Raw genomic sequence first — 15,006 nt, 5'->3', positions numbered from 1 at the left:
AATCTACTCTTTCTCCAAATGCATGCAAAATGGACGGTAAATGACTTGATTTCGCTACTTTTTGGTTCATTCCTGCAAATAAGACAAGAACTTCCAAAGTAGCATATTCGGGGCATTTCGTAGCATAAAACCACGATAAAAGCATAGAAATACGTGCATAAAGTAGGCTAAAAAGACTATATAAAATGCACGTATCAAGAAACACAATCTAGGTGTTGAATTTGGCAAAGGGAAGAAAACTTAGAGGTTTTGGGGGATTTTTTGTGGGTTTATCGTAAAAAACAAAGAAAAGCAAGAGTTAGAATGAAATAGAATGAAGGAAGAAAAGAACTCCCTGCGTGTTATAGGGCATAGTCACTCGATCGAGTGATTTGAAACCACTCGATCGAGAACTCCTTCATCCAATCAGCTCGATCGAGTAAAATACCTCTCGATCGAGAACTCCCCTTTTTGGACAATTCGATCGAGGTCTTTAACCTGCTCGATCGAACACTTTTCCTGGTTATTCCTCTCGATCGAGTACAAAAAGTACTCGATCGAGTTGTTTTCCTTTGGCACACATCCCAATGCAATAAATCTTCCCCAAACCTGCATAAAAACACATATAATTGCTTCCCACATATACCAAATTCAAAAATACGCAATCTATATTCGGTCTTATGCTAAAACTAACTACGCTATTGTCTAACAGTCTAAACGCAATATAAAAAGTCTAACGGAAATTCAAATTACAAAGTTTTACAACGGGGCATTCCCCGCTCATCTTCTAAAACACTGTAATAGCCCAAAAGTGGGCTTCTGACTGGAGAAGGTCCCTTCAGCATCGCGGACCGTCCTCTTTGATCGCCTTGAGCTTGAACTTGAACTGATAGAAGAAGAACAGTTCACGTCCACATACGCCTTCACTTTCTTCTTTCCTCTGGCATCCTTACTGGCAGTGGCATTAACATTTGCAGCATTCCCATCACTTAACTTAATCTTCACTGTACTTTGACCGACGTAATCTCCAGTATCCACTATGTTTGTACCTGCAGCAAGGAAAACAACAGAATGGTCTTCCATATTGCTCTCAGTCTGAGGTGGAGGTGTCACTATAACAGCACAATACTCAATGTCATCAGCTGGAGAATCTGTGTCTAGGTCTATAGAGGGTAAGGCATTGCAAGGTTGAGCTTGCATAGGGGCCCTACGAGCTTTGGACTGATAAAATGTCAGCTCCTCATCACCTACCTGGAAAGTAAGGGTCTTCCCCCTGACATCAATTACCGCGCGAGCAGTAAATAGGAATGGTCGTCCAAAAATAATAGGAGTGTAAGAATCTTTGGGTATGTCTAAGACCACAAAATCAACGGGAATAAAGAATTTCCTGATCTTCACAGGTATGTCCTCTAAGACACCTAGTGGCCGTGATATAGTACGGTCGGCCATCTGAACAGTCATGTTAGTGCAATGAAATTTGGTCAAACCCAATCTCTTAGCGAAAGACAACGGTAAGACACTTACGCTAGCTTCTAAGTCACATATCGCATTATCAATTAAGTGGGTCCCTATTTGACATGGAATTGAAAAGCTACCTAGGTCAGATTATTTGAGTGGTGTCTTGTTCTGAACTAAGGCGGACCCTATCTCAGTCAAAGCTACCGTTTCATGATCACTAATATGCCTCTTACGCGTTAATATTTCTTTCATAAATTTCATGTAAGAGGGTACCTGGGTAAGCAGTTCGGCGAAAGGAACGGTAACGTGAAGGCTCTTCAGGATATCATCAAATTTTCGAAACTGTTGTTCGGCCTTCTTGTTCTGCAATCGCCACGGAAAAGGAACTGTGATAGGAATTTCCAACCCTTTATTTCTTTCTGCCAATGTCTCAACACGATCTTCATCTTTTTTACTCGATCGACCACTTCTGCCCTTCGATCGAGTAATTTCAGCAGCAATTTCCTTCGATCGAGCACTTTCACCAACTCGATCGAAGTCCTCATTTTCAGCATCACTCGTAATGGTTTTACTCGATCGAACAATTTCCTCAACAATATCCTTCGATCGAGGACTTTACTCCACTCGATCGAGTTCTTCAATATCAGCATTACTCGATCGACCAACGACTTCACTCGATCAAGTAATATTTCCAGCATTTTCTTTCGATCGACGTCCAGAAATGAGTCGATCGAGTATTTTCCTCGGGTTCAGCATAGTTTCGGCCAATGACGACTGTTCACGCCTTGCAACAGTATTTTCCGGGTCTGATATGTCCTCATCAGTGGACATTTTGGGTCCGTCATATGAAAGACCACTTCGCAAATTTATCAGATTTATCGTCTCATGTTGGTTCTTATCCGGTTGAGATGGTAAATGACCTGGCTTCCTTGAAGATTGGTTAGAGGCGAGTGGAGCTATCTGGGATTCGAGTGACTTGATCGGCGCATCTTTTTGTTGGTCACTCTTCTGCAACTGAACAGTCAATGCTTGTATCATTGATTTCAACTCAGTCATCTCACTAATACCACTTGAGGAAGCACCTTGTTGCGGCGGTGGAAAGGATGGAGGCTTTTGAAAGCCTTATTGAGCTTTATGAGGAGGAATGTATGGTTGCTGCTGCTGCGGTGGAGGTGAAGGATTTAACACATTCTGACTAGTCCATCTCAAATTAGGATGGACTCCACTCTGATTGTTATAATAAGAGCCTCCTTGCCTATATTGCTGAAAGGCAAGAACCTGCTCCTTCTCAGTTAGACAGTCAACAGCAGTGTGACCATCATTACTACCGCACCTCTCACATGTAACGACTTCTTGTCTAGTCAACAAGTGAAACGTCTGTTGATCACCAGCATACTACAACTCTAGCTTATCAAAACGGGCATTCATGGCTTCCAACTAAGCCACAACTGCGCTATCAATAGAAGAAACTGTACGAATACCTCCTCTTGGGTTCCCATACTCAGCACAATGGGTAGCCATATCCTCTATAATTCCCCATTCCTTGTCATCATCATTATTCTTCCTGAAATCGCCTATTTGATGAGGCGTCCAAAATAGCTCGGTGGTCATCATACAACCCATTATAAAACTAGTTGCACAAGAACCACTGATCGAACCCATGATGAGGAAGAGACCGCACCAACTTTTTGAGCCGACACCATGCTTCATACAAGTTTTCATCTGGTGTCTGCTTGAAACTTGTAATTTTCCCTCTAAGCTGATTAGTCCGTTATGGAGGAAAATACCTTTTATAAAAAGCAAGGGCCAGGGTCTCCCAGTTAGTAATACCGGCTGCAGTTCTGTCGAGATCTGTGAGCCATTCACGGGCTCCATCGGTCAAAGAAAAAGGGAATATGACCTGCTTAATCTTGTCATGGGTCACTCCCTTGGTAGCGGGAATGGTTGAGCAATAGTCTGTGAAAATTTCTATATGTTTCCGCGGATCCTCACCGGCTACTCCACGGTATAAATTCCTTTCGACCAGATTGATGTAAGAAGTCCGAATGTCAAATGTAATGCCATCCTTAGTCGTAAGTTTGAAACCTTTAGGGATTGAGGCAGCTGTTGGCTCTAAATGACTCACGATATTAGGCATCTTCACAGAACTGGCAGAAATAGAATTGTCTTCTTAAAAAGACTGGTCTTCTGCAATTAAAAAGTGTTTTAGCTCGGGTTCAAAAGTACTCAGAGCTTCCTTTTGAATCTTTCTATGCAGTCTTTGTCTATAACGAAAGGTCCGCTCTATTCAGGATCAGCTGGAACTAACTCTGACTTATTAGACCTGGGCATAAACATCACTGGAGAAAATAAATAAGAACTGTCTCAAGGAATTAAAAATTCCCTGAGACTGAGAGAGACAAACGAAAGAAAAACAGAAAAATAGGTTAATTGCCTCCCCGACAATGGCGCCAAAATTTGATACCGTCGTTTTAGTATCAAAAATAAATACCTAAGTACTACTAACAGAAGTCAGCGGTAAGTAGGGTCGATCTCCACAGGGAGGCTAAAGTATCTATCTGTTAATCTCGTCTGTCTAGTAACAATGGGGGGTTTTTAGATTGGTTTCTAAACTATTGAAGGTCTAAGGCAAGAGAAATAAAGACAAGAGCAATAAAGCGAGAAAAAGTAAGACAAGTGATCAGATAAAGAGAGATATGTCAGGATTTCGGTTCACCATGGCAGTTCACTAACTCAGTCATAAATAGTCCAGACGATCTACTGTGAGAAGGGCAACGGAAAGGTCCTTCTGGTCCGCTATCCACCCTAGATTACAACTAACTTAACTTCCGTCCTCATTAGGGTAGTCTACTATTCATAGCAGGTCCGTTCATTCCAATCTTCCGATCTAGGAGCAAATTTAACCAGATTAAGTGGTTTAGAAGCGTGTACTCAACTAAATATATTACAGTTATATTGCTAATGGCACAGGTTCTCACAATTAATCCTCTAGTCTATTCACAACATCGTCACTTTACTACCATGGCTCCCCTCATCCTAACATAAGGAGGTTTAGCTACTCATGATATCGGAATTAACAACAATAAAAATGAGGAAAGACATGATAAAAAGAATGAAAGGATGAAGCATATACTAATAATGATAACAATAAAGCAAGAATTAAAGAACAAGGAATTAAAGTAAAGAAATAAAGATTAGATTGAAGTTAAGAGTAAAGAAAGATTACAAAAGAGCGAATCCGACAATAAGAACAAAGTAGCAGCAGAGATTAAGAGCAAAGTATAGTGTTTAAGAGTATGAAAGTGTGTTTATGACCTAATTACGACTTCCCTTGTATAGGGGAGCGTTTTATTAACATAAATAAACCTAACACGAAATAATAATCCCGTGTATAATAGCTAGCCACTCGATCGAGGCCTTACATTCCTCTCGATCGAGTGGTTCTCCTGCAAATCATCTCGATTGAGCAAAAGTAACTCTCGATCGAACATCTCTAAAACAGCTAACTTTGATCGAGTACAACATGGACTCGATCGAACACTTCCAACTGCCAATTCCACTCGATCGAACAACAAACCTCTCGATCGAGTGTCTTCCACTAAAAAACAGCCTTGACACGTTTGGTTAGTCTTCTAAAGACCACCTTCACACTTCCCGAGGTACGACATTCTGCTCTAAAATCTCCATCTCCTCAAAATGCATGCTAAGAGGAACGAATAAGGCATGATTCCACTACTTTAAGGTCCATTTCTGCAATTAAGACAAAATAAACCAAAGTAGCCAATTCGGGGCATTTTGCAATACAAAGCATTGTAAATGACATGAAAATGCGTGCAATAAGAGGCTAAAAAGTCTATATAAATTGCACGTATCTTGTGTCTTCAAAGGATTGGAATCTCAAATACTTGTTGATATGTGATTGAAACAACTAGTCCCGCTGAGGCAGGTCTTGCCAGAAATTGTTTTTCTTGATGAGTGCTTAAAATTCTGGGACCCTACCCATCATGTTTTTGCCTTTTCAGAAGGAGAGATTTGTCCCTTTCCGGAAGAAATTACCATTCTAGGAGATTGGAAGATTGAGCTAACTCCTGTTATTCCCGACTTTCAGAGGGGATGGGCTAATAAGTATCGTGACTTCCTTGGTTTGTCACGTGATGAGGCGCGTGCCTTTGTTGATGGGGAACGAGTAAACTTACTCGCCATTGCTCAGAAATTTGGGCATACTGATGACCTATTCATTCCTACGGCATTCCATCCCAGGGCTTTTGGATTGATTATGCTTTATCTTTATGCTTTTGAAGGGCATATTGAGGTACCAATTTGTTACGGTAAAGCGAAGTTTATCCGAATTGTTGAAAAGATGGAGCAACGTAGGAGCCCGACTTGGCTCATTCTTGCTTAAATCATTGCTGGGTTAGATGCTCGGAAGGCTAACCCAAATCTTGCTTATACTGAATCAACCCGTCTTCTACATGTATGTCTTTTCCGCTGTTCTATCTCTCTCTCTCTCTCTCTCTCTCTCTCTCTCTTTTTTCTTTTTTTTTTTTTTCGTTTTTTCTTTTTTTTTTCTTCTTTTTTTTTCCGTCTTTTTTTCTTCTTTTTTTTTTCTCTTTTTTTTTTTCTTTTGCCCACCTCTTTTCTTTTCAGTGGGTTTGACATCATTTCTTGTAGTCTAATTTGTTTTCTCGGCCCTTTTTCACAGATCTGGCTATTTGAGAGACTCGAGTTGGTTGATCCACCGAAGGTTCGGGGTACATACGAGGTGAGAAGCTTGACTTCTCGTCACCGTCAGTTTGCTACTGGGAAGAAGGAGCCTTTCTGGCGTCAGCGGCTTTGTGCCAATGCTGGGTTACATGTTAGATGGGCCTTACCTTGGCTCCACTTTACTGCAGTTTCTGGTTTGTCCAAAACTGATAGAACCAGACATCTCACTCTTTTGGGGTTAGAGTGGTCCACCCATATCTATCCGGACCGTGTTCTTCGACAAGTCGGTCATCATCAACGGATTCCCGCCGTTGAGCCTATTCGCGGCCAAGTCAAGGAAGTGACTCTTGCGAGGTGCAACACATGGTTGGAGTCTTGGACTCGGAGGACTATTTGGCATATTTCTAAGCCGTTTGCCTTTAGTTGGGTGTCACCTTCTTATTTGCAGTGGACTATTGAGCCTTCTTTCAAGGTCTGAAGGGAACTTTACAAGGATGAAGCTGTTGACTTTAAATACCACAAGGAAGGGGAGAAGAACCGAGAATTCTTTACTAGGACGACCCCGATTTCATCTAGGCCCGAAACAGAGACTGACTCGACTCCTAAGATTGACTCTTTGGTTTCAGATGTGTGGAAGAGGTTAGGTCCATGGAATGAAAGTGGGTTGACACTTGCAGAAAGACTTGGTCCTTGACCTACTGTGAAAGACAGATTGGGCCCTCGTGAAGAATTGATGATTCCTCCGAAGAAAAGAGCCCGAGTGATGATGGGTGAGACTTCGTCTCGTCGTGATGGGGCGTGCGACCTAGCTGAGGGTAGAAAAGAGTAGTCTTCCACGTTACTATCTACTACTTCTATTACTATTTGTACGCTTTCCTTTTTAGTTGTGTGTGATGGGCTTCGTCCGGAATAATATATTGTAACGGGCTTCGCCCGGAATTTAGAATAAATAAAAACTTATTATTTATTAGAAATCCCCAGTTTTTACATCAAAATTTTCATTTTCATTTTACATGTTTCAGTTGTACTCTTTACTAAGAGTTGCCTACGTATCTGCTTTGCAACAGAATAAAACTGAGTCCGTAGTTCTCACATAAAATATTTCATGCAGTGTTGTACAACTCACAACTTATTCTAAAAACATTTGCAATTAAAAATTTCATAACCTTTGAGAATGAGAACATTGATGCGTGCATTTTATATAAACTTTTTGTACCGTATTTTCAAGCATTTCTATGCATATTTCGTAGTATTAAGCTACAAATGTCCCCCGAATTGTCTACTTTGGTTTCTCTTGTCCTATTTGCAGGAATGAACCAAAGAGAAGCGGAATCAAGCTTAGAACATGTCCCTATGCATGCATTTAGGAGATAAGTTGAGTCGGAGCTTGGAAACTACTATTTGGTGATGCGCGTAGAAGTAAAAAAGCTAGGCGAGCAAAATAAGAGCTTTAAATTACTAGTGCCTGCTTTGAAGAGCCATATATCGAGTTCTACAACTGATATTCAAGTGATTCTAACTGGAGGTGAAAGCTTATCTTCTTAGCATTCCAACGCCGCAAAAATCGCTTGATTCGGACAAGTAACAAAGAAACGGCGGCTGTTTGCAGTTTAGTGCGCGAAGCAGGAATTAGGCGCTGAAACCATTCGATCGAGTACTTTGGTGTTCGATCGAGTAATTTATGTGTTCGATCGAGTACTTTAAACCTCTCGATCGACTACCTTGATTCTTAGTATTTTCGATCGAGTGCTTTAGTGTTCGATTGAGAGCTCTTGAGGAAAAAAAAAATACTCGATCGACCAATTTTATTTTGCTCGATCGAGCAAAACCAAGTCTGACGCGCAGGATTTATGTGGAGACTTATTATATTTAGCTATATTATATTATGAGATAATAAAATTCTCTTACTATATAAGAGAAAAACATTGATTAGGTTAAGGGTTCCGAACTTTTCACTGCATGAACCTCTATTACAATGCTTTGTTCTTCTTATTCCGGATCTATACTTGTAATTCTTTTCTCCTTTCTCTCCTTTCTATTTAGTTAATTTAAACTTTGGAATTCCCTTAATTGTTTTCCTCTTTATTTCTCTTGTTGATTATCCCTTCTTACTCTCTTATCTTAATTAGTTTAATTGTTATTTCAATTTAATCATTATGTTTAGTTTTGTTATCGTCTCAATTATTGTTATTAGCATGATAATTAGTATGAGTAGCTAATCCCCTTGCTAGGATTTAGGGGAATCAATGAATTGTTGATAGTTGCTAATTTGGTTTGCAGATCTATTGTTAGTATCATGTCTTTGTTGTTATAAGTAGCATTTAATGACGATTAGACAATTAATGCGCATAATTGTTCTAGTTGTTTTTGGCAAACTCTGACCTAGATTGGAAGATTGGAAGGAGTGAGACCTGCTACAATTCTTTAGGATACTCTAACGAGGGCGGAAGCTAAGTTATTAGTATTTTAGGGTGAATAGCGGTCCGGAAGGACCTTTTAACTGCCCCTTAGACTGTTACATGTGATTGATCTGTGACCTTAGCTGTAATTATCTGGCATTCATTGATGAACTGACATTCTAGACCCTTTCTCTTATCTGTTAGACTCTTTTAGTTTTCGCTGTTTAGTTTAGTTATCATCTCTAAACCCCCATTTGTGACACCGACAGACTTAGATTAGCAAGTAGACAGCAACATAGCCTCCCTGTGGATTCGACCCCGACTTCCCTAGCTGCATTAGTTAGAGACCCCTCGGGTTATCTTTGATAGAGTTGCGACAGCCCTTATCAAATTTTAGCACCGTTGCCGTGGCGGCGACGCTTTTTATTTGATTTATTTTAGTTTGTCTTTAGCCTCAAGGAATTTATTCCTTGAGGCAGTTCTTATCTTTTTCCTTTAGTGTTGTTTTGATAGGTCCTACAGGTCCTACCTAGACAAGATTCTAGGAGAAAGATCATCAAAGGGAAGGCTTGAGTACCTTTGATTTTTCTGCCAAGATGTCTGACATCCCCATGCTAGCACAGTTGGAAGCTCTTAATGCCAGATTTGACAAGCTGGAGAGTAGACAGTCTTGGGGGAGTACACCTATGTTCCATTCTATAGTTCAACAGGTGGTATTTTGTGAGAGATGTGGTGCTGCGGGGCACGATGCTGTTACTTGTTTAGCGGAGTATGACCAAGTCTATGCCTATCAGCAATATAGACAAGGTCACTATGGTTATGGTTATCAAAGTGGGGGTTACCCAAATTTTATCTAACCTCCGCCGCAGAGTCATTATACGCCGCCACATCCGTTTCAACAGCAAGGTTTTCAAATGCCTTCACATTCCTTTCCGCCGCAACAACAAGTTCCTCCTTCAACCATAAACAATGAAGAGATGGTTGAGTTGAAGTCTTTAGTGAAGGCACTTGCTCTACAAGTGCAAATAACTATGCAAGCTAGAGATGCTTCTATCAAGAGACTTGAGTCTCAATTGGCTCAAGTAGCTGCCGAGCAAGATTTACATATGTACGACTCGAAAATAGAAGATGCTGTTGAAATTGAAGCATCTCTCGAAGACTTTAATACTGTTCAGCATGAGAAATTCGATCGAACAGCTTACAATGTTCGATCGAATGCTTTATATGAGGAAGAGTTCGAGCCCATTGTTAGTCGATCGAACACCGATCAGCAGGAGGACATCGATCGAACATATTCTTCTATTCGATCTAACTGTTTGTTTGAAAAAGACCCCGACCGAACACCCTACATCGTTCGATCGAGCATTGCTGAGGAAGAAAACTTCGATCGAACAGTTGTAAGCGTTCGATCGAGTTGTTTTGGCGAGGAAACATCTCGATCGAGTACAATTCCTTCTCGATCGAATTTATTAGCTTTGGACATCATTGATTCGTCACTTACGCCCATTCCGGGTGACGATAAGAAGGTAAAATACTATCCAATTGGAGGTAATGCTATTCTTTTTATTGGTCCTGATGGGGTTCCTTATAATCCTTCCGTTAAATCATATATTGCTGTTGATTTGACGCCTCCGCCCCAGTTTGGGAGCAAATTGGAGGAATATCGTCTTGTTTCTTATTATACAGGTCTTGACAGGTTATAATCCCCTAGAGGAGGATTTGAAGATTCTATCCCACATAAGAAGAGGGCCCGTGATAAGGCCAAGAAAGGTGGTGGCGTGATTGATTCTGTAAAGAGTCGCTGTTCTTCCAATGCTGTGCTGTGGCGACCAAAAGTGAAAATCATGGATGCTGAAGGGACCACATTTAGTCAGAAGCCTTGTTGTGGGCCATTTATTTGCATGAGTGGATGAGAAAAGAAGGTTGAGCTGGGACCTATCGGAAACTAGTGCTGACCGGGAGGCAACCCGGATTTTCATGTTTTGTTTGGATTTCTTAGACATTCTTTTATTTAGTTTTGTGTGCTCGATAATTAGTTTTCTCGAATATAGATTGCGGAACATTTTAGATTTGGTTTTGGTAGTATTTTTGGGGCGTTATTTGGGTAATTGCAGATACACCTGCATTCTTTTCGCGAAATGAGTCGATCCGGTACTGCTAGCTACGACCTCCCATGTTGCTTGCTGGTTTCGAGAGGTCTCTCCCTATTTCGTGCTATCCTGTGAGTTTCTTAGCTCTTTATCTCCTTCATTTCTTTTAGTTTGCATTTTCCCTTTCCCCTTTTGCTGCTGTCGTTAGCTGTTAAGTACAATGAGGGCATTGTACGGTTTGGTTTGAGGAGGGTATATGCATTCATATCTGTGTCTGATTATTATTTTTATTGCATTTCAGTTAGCACGTTTAATTTTTGCATGCATTGTTTATTTTAATTTCAAAAATTCAAAAATCTCATAAAAATTAAAAAAATAAACTCGAAAATTCAAAAAATCATGTTTCTTTTAGCATATAGGTTGAGTCGGAACGGTAGTTTTTCAATGACCAAATTGCACTACATTTACTCAATTTTCCTAAGCCTTGCAATTTTGACATCTCTTAACATAGTCATCTGCATAATCTACGAGTTTATGTTTAAATTTAGCTGAACGAATAGACTTGACCTGAGATTTTGGCAACCTACTTATAATTTCTTAGGATTTAGAGCCGTATAAACTGGTGACATCTATGACCAGTTTCATATAGGATTGTGAGCAGTTACTCTTTGCATAACATGTAATATCAAATGTATAAATATGAAATTCATTTTCTTATTGCCTGCATACACTCGGGTTAGTGGTGGTGTCACATGTAGGAGAGGTGCTTACATTCCCCTTTCTTACATTACTACCCATGAGCTTCACATAGCCAAATTGACTTGTTTTGGCCCTCTTAACTATAGTCCAAATCTTAGTCTGCCCTAGTCAAGCTAGTTTAGTAGTTATTGCGGGTATGTTGTTTATTGTCATTTTGGTTTGCTTTGAAAATGAAGTTGGTTGGTATGCATGAATAGGAGAAGAAGAGTTGAAAAAAAAAATAGAAATTCGGAAAAAATGAAAAAAAAAATAGAAAACAGAAAAAGAAAAAAAGGAAAAGAAAAACCAAAAGAATAAAAAGAAGGAAGAAAAGAAATGGAAAAATGAGAATTAAGTTACTCCTATGTTTTATTTTGATTTTATGAGGAGTATTTAGATGGTTTAGTGAGCTTATTGCCAATGAAGGCATTGTATTTATTCTTGAAGTTGGTTTAGAAGTGGATGCTGTAATATTGGTTTGTTTAGGTGCTATCTTGGCTTTTACCTCCACATATCCCAAAATGTTTTGCCCCTTCTTACCCATTACCTCACTTTCCATATTTTGTAAGCACTCGGCATGTGATAGGACCTCGTTGGATAGAGTGTATGTGTACGATAGCTAGAATTGTTTATCATATTAAATTGCATGCATGCTTATGTTTATCGTAGTTTAGGTGAGCGACTATATTTCTTTCTCTCTTACATTTATATGTTTACCCTTCGCCTCATTGAGAGAGAGTGACCCGTGAGAGTCCAATTTTGAAGGTCTTGCAAGGTCGACGGTCCAGCTACTTCTATAAACGTCTCTATAAATCGTTTGCATTTGACAATTTAGCTACTAGTGTTAATTCATTTGCATTAAATTGGTTTAGGCGGAAGATTTGTAGCTAGCTCTGAGCTTTACTCTGTTCCATTAGGTAGTTGCATATAGTTTGCTTGGGGACAAGCAAAGGTTTGGTTTAAGGAGGTTTGATGCGTGCATTTTATATAGACTTTTTGTACCGTATTTGCACGCATTTTTATGCATATTTCGTAGTATTAAGCTACAGATGTCCCCAGAATTGTCTACTTTGGTTTCTCTTGTCCTATTTGCAGGAATGAACCAAAGAGAAGCGGAATCAAGCTTAGAACATGTTCCTATGCATGCATTTAGGAATGAGTTGAGTCGGAGCTTGTAAACTACTATTTGGTGATGCGCGTAGAAGTAAAGAAGCTAGGCGAGCAAAATAAGAGCTTCAAATTACTAGTGCCTTTTTTTAAGAGCCATATCTCGAGTTCTAAAACTGATATTCAAGTACTTGATGATTGATTGGAAGGTTGTTAATCTCCCAATAACCCAAAATAAAAGATGAACAAAAGAGAGATTAAGGAAATGAGATTTGTATTAAGACTTGATTAAAAGTTGATTACAAGATTAAAGAGAGATTAGATTGATATAAACTACACTAGAGATTGAGAAGAAGAACATCATTATATAATTAGACTAATGGGGTATTTATAGTTGGGATTAGGTACACAAATTAGGGTTTACTAAGGGCTTAAATGACGATTAAGTCCTTGAGGAATCGCTTCTCTCAGAAAAATATGCGAGTCTCCTTTTTGCTAGTCTTTTCCGAGGTATGCGCATCCTTCATAGAACAAGTAGAAGACGGAATAGCTGTCACATAATCCGAGCGTCCAGGGCACGGGACGAGCGGGTTGTGGGTCTTTTGGACGAGCGGATTTGTTGGGTGGACGGGCAGATTGCGGTGGTTTTGGACGAGCGTCCCTCTGAGGAAGACGCTCGGATTCCTTGTCTTGGACGAGCGGATTGTGGGCAATCCACTCGGATTCTTGATCAGCTTCTTCCCTTATTCTTTTCTTCCTTCTTCTTCATACAATCCTTGGGGATTTCATTGGAGATGCAAGGATCTTTTCTCATCATTGTCCATCTACTATAATATGTACAAAGGCCTTCTAGTCTTGTCTTCTCTTTGATGCTTGGTCATTGAATTCAATCAATTTAGCTCCATTGTGCCATGAAAATGCAAGGTTTGCACTCCTTTCCTACCAAGGGATCAAAACCTCAAAGAATATGCAAAACAAAGGACTAAAGACAATAAATGACCTAAATATGCACTAAAAAGCATGGGAACAAGGCTAATTCGGGGACTAAATATGCTCAAATAATGGTCACATCAAATATCTCCAAACCGAACCATTGCTCGTCCCGAGTAAAGAGGTGACAAAGACTAGGACCGTTATTTAAACTAACCTAATAGCATAGCCGATATGAGACAATTAGCGGGTCTCACTTCGCCTCTTCAACTCACAACAAGACAACCATGAGGTAGGATGCCTTCTTGCAAGGCAAGGTGGGTCTTGCCAAAATGGAGACACACCCAAGCATTCAAGCACACAAAATCAAGTAATGGATGCATCTACAAAACAATAGCCACTTTCCTCATCTAAGTGGCGGAAATTATCTACAAGGGAAGCAATTCAAGGGTACACACTCCTTCATAGATGCAATTTCTTCAAACTACTAAGCCTAGAAGGATACCAATAAATCACCTCCAAGTTGTGTCAAGCTAGGTTACCTTTGTCCTCAATCGTTAAATGCTTTCGTCAAGAGTAGACTCCTTATAGTGTTAGAAACACTGCAGGATCGCGGAATTCCCCCTCTTGCCTAGACAAGAAGAAGGTCCGTCCCCTCTCTACCATGCACAAAAATGGATACGATGGATAAAGGGATTGATAGAATTTGAGTTTCATTTGGGAGTTTGCTTTTGTTTTTGTTTTCCCCCCCAATTTCTTGTGGCATATAACATTTGAGAACACTTTCTTTTGCCATTTCTTTTGATTTTTGGCAATTCAACACTTGACAACTTTCAACTTTTTACATTTTTCTTTTGAACATTTTCAAAGCCACCCCATATGTAGTGAGGGTGGCTTATATTTGAAGCATAGAAGTTCTATTTTTGCTCCTCTTTTCATTTGATGCATTTTCCAAACTTTCTTTCACTTTTCATTTCATTTCTTGAACTCAAATTTAAATAATTTTTGTGCCCATTCCCTTTGATGACAAAATGTATGGTAGAACATGGATGAATGATGGTTGCATGGTTTCAAGGGTCACCTTGGAATAAACGGTAGCCAAGGAGTTATCACACCACAAGGTACTCTTGACTAGGCCTTAATCCATGGGTCAAAGAATACTAGCATGACACATCCTAGGGTGTTTTACAAGTATTCTATCAAGTAAAGTCTTAAGAATAAAAAGCATCTACTAGGGCCTATATACACTTGTCAAGCTTCCCAAGTAGACGGTTTCAAAAAATTTTCTAACATGCAAACTACATGCCATGATGCAACTAACATATATACATCCTAATGCATATGATTCTACCAACTAATATGCCAAATAATCTAAATGCAAGTCCTACATTCACATTGTTTATACCGCTTCAATCAAAATAAAGCCACATAGTCATTAACATAAAGAGGAAAAAGGAGATTGGAAAGATCATACCATGCGGTCTTCAATATCCTCATGTCTCGGATGTGGCGTAGTCGATCAATGTGAACAAGGATAGACAAACATAATATATACAAACAATATATACAAGTCTACACTACAAAAGAAATGAACTTGTTTT

The 15,006-nt window shown here is 39.7% G+C and overlaps 1 non-coding gene across 1 annotated transcript; it reads left to right on the top strand.

Annotated features, from left to right (window-relative positions):
* The first annotated feature begins 3,092 nt into the window (after positions 1-3,092).
* Positions 3,093-3,198, top strand: LOC141636822 (small nucleolar RNA R71). Its single transcript, XR_012541404.1, has one exon. It is a non-coding gene; the product is annotated as a small nucleolar RNA R71 (small nucleolar RNA).
* The last annotated feature ends 11,808 nt before the right edge of the window (positions 3,199-15,006 follow it).

Source organism: Silene latifolia, chromosome Y (genome assembly GCF_048544455.1).
Source record: "Silene latifolia isolate original U9 population chromosome Y, ASM4854445v1, whole genome shotgun sequence".
Lineage (NCBI taxonomy): Eukaryota > Viridiplantae > Streptophyta > Magnoliopsida > Caryophyllales > Caryophyllaceae > Silene > Silene latifolia.
Note: the sequence above shows the minus strand (reverse complement) of the source record. Positions and strands in the feature narration are given on the sequence as shown.